Raw genomic sequence first — 6,000 nt, 5'->3', positions numbered from 1 at the left:
AATTATTTCCACTGGTTGCAAAGTATAATAAACATACACAGTAGAGACGCAAGATGGGGAAAAGAAAATTAGCTCTAAATGAATGACTGAAACTGAATGCATACACCTGTGTAATAACAGAAAAAAAATAGTTAATCAAGTTGAATTTGACAAATCATCAACCTGATGTTTCACGAAGTGATTGAGCTTATGCCGTACCTGCACAAGAGAACTATGAGCGATACATTCAATCATGCGAAAATAATGTTCAACAGCTTGTAGGAGAAAACTGGAATCAGAAATTGTGTGTTATATCTTGTTCTGGCGAGACATGTATCAAAGTACTATTATGCTATTCTTGTCTGATGGCTTAACTCACCATTTTTTTCAATTTCTCAATATCTACCATCAGCTACATTTAAAATTATACAATTCGAGGAAATATTCAAGTATCGACTGCAATTAACATATTTTCTTTCAAAATCCATAAGTATGATTTCGGGCTTATTTTGAATTGAGACAACAGAAAACAACCATGATTCAGCATGTGGCAATGAGGGAAATGGAATACTTACCATACAGTGATATATTATGTCACGTTTGATTTCATACGTGGAGAACAAAAGGTAAATCTCCAAGTTATAAATTATTCATACGTTTTCAGTGTGTTTTTATTTTTATTTTATCATATGCGTATCTGCGTTTACAACTTTATGGTACAGATTCATAATCATACTGATTCCCATTTTCAAACTAATAAAGTAAGGAAGTCTGTCCTCTAAAGCGAGCTTGTTATGCACTATAAGTTACTCATTATCCATTAACAGCATAAGTATACTGTATACAACTTGCGCTTTTCCCGTGTCAACGCACAGTAACTGTTTATCACACCTCACCTTCAGGACGGAATGTCTTGGTTGCAGTGGTGGAGCCAAAATCGTTCCATCCCGTACAGGAGACTTCGGTGCCCCCGTTGGCCCGAGGGGTGAAGGTAGTCGACGGCGAGTGGGAGGATGAGAGAGTGACGTTATCGGCTGTGATGAGGAAGGTATGGATACCTGGTGTCGGTTGGTACTCCTCGTCGATGATATGACAAACCACCGTAAAGACTTTTCTGTTGTCCACGCCCAGGCGCTCGCTGAACTGGACGTCGATTATGTCATCTGTTATGCGTATAAAATTTAAGCAAAATGTCACAAAATGAAGTTTAACCAATCTAACAAGAGTAAGCAGCGTTTGATTCTAATTCTAGATAGATCTCGATTACCAATTTAGGGAGGCAACTGTTAAGAAATAATAAAAACGAAAAACTTAATTCTCTCCTTTAATACTGTTGATATTGATTACCTAAAAAATCATGTTCGACATCAAACAAGGTTTATTTTGGATTTTCGAATTCGACTGTGGTCCGTTTTCTTGTCGACAATTAATAGACGCTGAACTTGGTAGATTGAAGTTATTAGCTGCAGCACTCGGCTGACTTATTTCACGCTAGAATATGAAACTTTGTCACAGTAGCAAACTAGTAAGTACGAACAGAGCAGAGAAGTGTTCAAACCGATTAACGAAGCAATGACGGTTCTATAAAACTTCTATAAAAAGTAAGGGATACTGATCCTAGTCGGCAGTGTGGAAGATTTTTTTTTAAAAAAAATTATGTTATATTTTCTTCCAGATTTTTCAAATATTAGATATGTCTTTTGACAAGGAAAAAGAGAGTGTGTGTGTGTGTGTGTGAGAGAGAGAGAGGGGGGGGGGGGGTAAGGAAGGGGGAAAGAGAGAGGAGAAGAAGCATAATTCAAGATTATTTTAACTACTGATTTATATTTGAATGTACTTTGGTACATTGTCTTGTTGATATACCTTTGTGACAAATCAGCTCTGTAGCGAAGGTTGAGCCGAGTCTGTTACTTCCTTTACACATGACGTTGATGCATCTGTTTGGCCGAGGTTCTAGAACCACGGACGGGTTGGCTGACGATGAAATGTTCTGGCCGTCAACCGAGATTTCGAACGTGTCGATTGGAGGCGTCGGCTGATCACGTGGTTCAATGTGGCACTTGATCTCAATGTTTGCGTCAGCACCGTCTCTCTGTTCTTCGAACCTAAGTGACATGATGCTTTCTCCAGGAGGATCTGTAGAATATTTCAAATCAAAATTGAAAAAAAAATAAAAAAAAAATAATGTGGAGCTGATACAGCGTAAACACATGTAATAGTACGAAAGTATGGCGCACGAATTCATCACACACTAAGACATTTTCGACGTTCTTACTTCTCAGGAAATCAAAGTAGAACATTGGATTCTGTTACGCTGACATCATTTATGTGTGTGTGTGTGTGTGTGTGTGTGCGCACACGCGCGTGTGTTTAAGTGTGTGTTCATTTCATTAAATGAGAGTCCCGGTTCAGAAATTTTTCGGAGATTTCTGATTCTCGTCGGTAGTATAGGTTAATACAAATAATTATATGACTGGATTGCTTTTTTGATGTTGTTACCTAATAACGCCATGTTCTGCTTGACATTTAGTGTAGCCAGCCTCACGACGAAAGCGTTATTACCTCTGTTGAATTACGATCCAGTCATCCGACACAGTCTACAAGTTTATGGAAACGAATTACATAGCAGTGACTTCGTATTCATATGTGTCGAATAAAATACATAGGCCCTAATTACCTGAGGGGCAAAAAAGCTCCGTGGTCGAAGTAGAGCCAAGAGTGTTCGCTCCGGTACAAGTGACGTCAATACACGTATTGGGACGTGTCGATAGCGTGAATGATGACGAGCTGGAGTTCGAAACAGACACATTCCCAACCACGATCTCATAATTGTGTACAGGAGGGAAAGGGTAGTCTGCTTCGTCTACGTGACAAGAAATTATGACAACTACTCGATCGTCGTTATTCAGTCGCTCGTCGAACTCGATGTCGATTACATCATCCCCTGGTGGATCTGGAAGGCAGTCATTTCAAATATTCACATCAAATTTAAATGAAATGTCACAATACAATAATCATACGCGATGTTTCAATCATACTTATATCGTATATGCCACAAACGTTTAACTCTTTAAATTTTCATGAGTTACTTGAAAATGCAGCGATCTAATACCTGAGTAATAACGATTACTTGATATGTTAATCGTCGTAACTAAATGCAAAATACAAGGAAAGTCCGGAAAGAACTAAGAAAAGTTAGGAGCTGTGGTACAGGACTAAACTGGTCCATTACTTGCCATGTCGTTTCTATGCTTATCCATATTCGGGAGGCATGAACGGTTAATTATTAGGGCCTACCTATACGAGGTAGTTTTGCGCGGAAATTGCAGTTTGTATTTTGCAGGGTCGTGGAGGTCAGCGGTCAATATTCGTTGGTATTTTGCTTCTTCCGGGTTGCGCCATTCACTTTACACGTAAACATTCCGATCGACCACGAAGAGAAAACATTCAAGGACGTCGCTGTGTGTCGGTTACACGCACCGCAGAAGAACGCCGATAAATCAACTCATACAAGGTCGACCAATGCCAGCAGCACTACGCCTCAAACAATGACTAGTCCATTTGTGCTCAATAACTGCACAGTGACCATCAGTTATTACAACTCTCCAAATTGAAACAGAAGCAAAAATAATGTGTAAAAGCTTTCAGATGTTTGAAGTTCGCCTATTACAACTGCATATGTATCTTTGAAGTTGGAGTTGAATGATATACATTGATGAACAATTTTTCAATTATTCGACATGTTGGTGATGATCTACAAGTAGTGAAATGTGGCTTGATCTATATCATAGTGAATAGCCGTATTTACATATTTTCCTAATTTACCTAGGGGATAGGTCATTATTATGATATTGGCTGGCCTTGAGGAAGATTAGGTCAGGTCACGTCAGGTCACACTCGTAGCATTCCTGCCGTTGGGGCACTGAGATGTCCTTCTCCAGGTTTCCTTATCCTGCGCCATTCTCATACAGATTCCCACCAGCTTCTCCGCCCATCTCCTCACATCATCCACCCAATTCCTCCTTGGTCTTCCTTGAGCTCGTCGCCCATCCACCCGACCAGGCATTACCGTATGCGCTAGTGTACCTGGCCGTCGAGTGACATGTCCGAACCATTGCATCTTCCTTCGACTAGGGCAATATTCTTTCAGTTTGGGCAATGTTTTCTGGTATCTCCCTCGCCAGTCAATATTATATATGTTGTTTGGGGTAATTTGATATTGCGTATCACAGTTCTTATTTTCTCCGTGCTATTTCAACTATCAATCCTCAATCCTGTCAACTTCAATCAATCAAGTACAAGGTCTATTGTTGTTGACAAGAAAACGAATCACAGTCGAATAAGATGATCATATAATTATATATATATATATATATATATATATATATATATATATAAATGAAAGAAAGATATTATTCAGAGGGATGAAGGCTCAGGTTTGAGTTTCTTCAGTTTGTCTCCCTCTACAAATGAAAATTTGTTAAGATCGCAACTGCTGATCTGTAAATTAACAAACATGTCGGAAAAAAGGAACCAGTGGGACTCGAACCTGTCATCTACTGCTTTCCGGGCAGCGACACTACCACCAAGCTGTCCCTGGCTGCCGGCAGTGACACGATGAACATGGAACAAATATCCAAGCTCCGAGATTCCGACATTGTTATGTTAAGTAGTCCAAGGCGGACAAGGCATAGGATAAATGAAAGAAAGATATTATTCAGAGGGGTGAAGGCTCAGGTTTGAGTTTCTTCAGTTTGTCTACCTCTACAAATGAAAATTTGTTAAGATCGCAACTGCTGATCTGTAAATTAACAAACATGTCGGAAAAAAGGAACCAGTGGGACTCGAACCTGTCATCTACTGCTTTCCGGGCAGCGACACTATATTAATATTTATCATTCATTTGCTGTCCCGCCGCAACATGTTTTTCAGGTAATCAATATCCACAGGAGTCTCTAAATATAGGGTAAAGCCTTTCGTCTTACACCTTGTCCCAGCATGGTGCAATTTTATCTCGTGTAATACTCATGGATGTGTGAGAAAGAGCTATCCAGGTTTTTTTTTTTGTGGAGTGTAAAATTATCATTTAGGGAGCTTTTCCAAAATGTTATAAATACGGAAGATCATAATCCAATACTCACTGGTTGGGCAATATCTCCTTGTACGCGTTGTTGGTCCCAGACCGTTGTTACCGATGCAAGTAACTCTCGTGCAGGAGTCGGGCCGAGGTGAAAGGATCGTAGTCTTCGAGGCAGACACCAATTCTTCATCTTTCTTGATAGCGTAAGTGTGAATAGGAGGGAAGGGTTGGTGGTCAGGGCTGACGTTACATGTTATACTAAGGTCGATTTGCCCCTCGCCTTGTACGCGATCCCCAAGCTCCTCGAGAACGACTGATATGGCATCTGTCGCTGGAGGCACTGTTGAGAACAGTTACAATGCTAAGGTTAGAGTATAGAATGCCAAAATGAAACATGACGATTTGAATGCATGTATTGTGTGTATTGTACACCGCAAATCTCCACTTGATGCTAAGACAATGGCGGCAAGAAATTTCTCACACAGGACAACTGAATTTCGACAGTTTCTCAAGTCTACTTTCTGTCAGTGTCTGTGATTAAAGGCACTCAATCGTGGCGAGTGGTTTGTGCGGCACGGAGACGAACGTAACACGCTGCCTCCCCCATTCTGTATCAAATGTAGTGACCCCGAATGAGAATAGCGCTGGCTCAATGGGTCAGCGAACAAAACGCTAGGCTACAAGAAAGCTCTCTGTGCTAATCTCCTATAGTAACCCAAAATGGCTGTCCGAGCGAGCCACGAGAGCTTCCGAATGGACGCACACTCTCAGTGCGCATGCGCATGTAGAGAGGCCAAAAGAGCCACGCGTCTTCTGGCCTCTCTCCTCCAATCACCGCAGCTCGCGGTGACAATGTTTGTGTATGATGCATACACACCCACGCACACACACACACACGCGTCTCAGTGGCAGCATTGTCCCACACGTTTATGGATATAGCA

This window comes from Diadema antillarum, unplaced genomic scaffold (assembly GCF_040938485.1).
Source record: "Diadema antillarum isolate AM-2024a unplaced genomic scaffold, OU_Dant_1.0 scf00000039, whole genome shotgun sequence".
Lineage (NCBI taxonomy): Eukaryota > Metazoa > Echinodermata > Echinoidea > Diadematoida > Diadematidae > Diadema > Diadema antillarum.
This window is presented reverse-complemented; position numbering follows the sequence as displayed.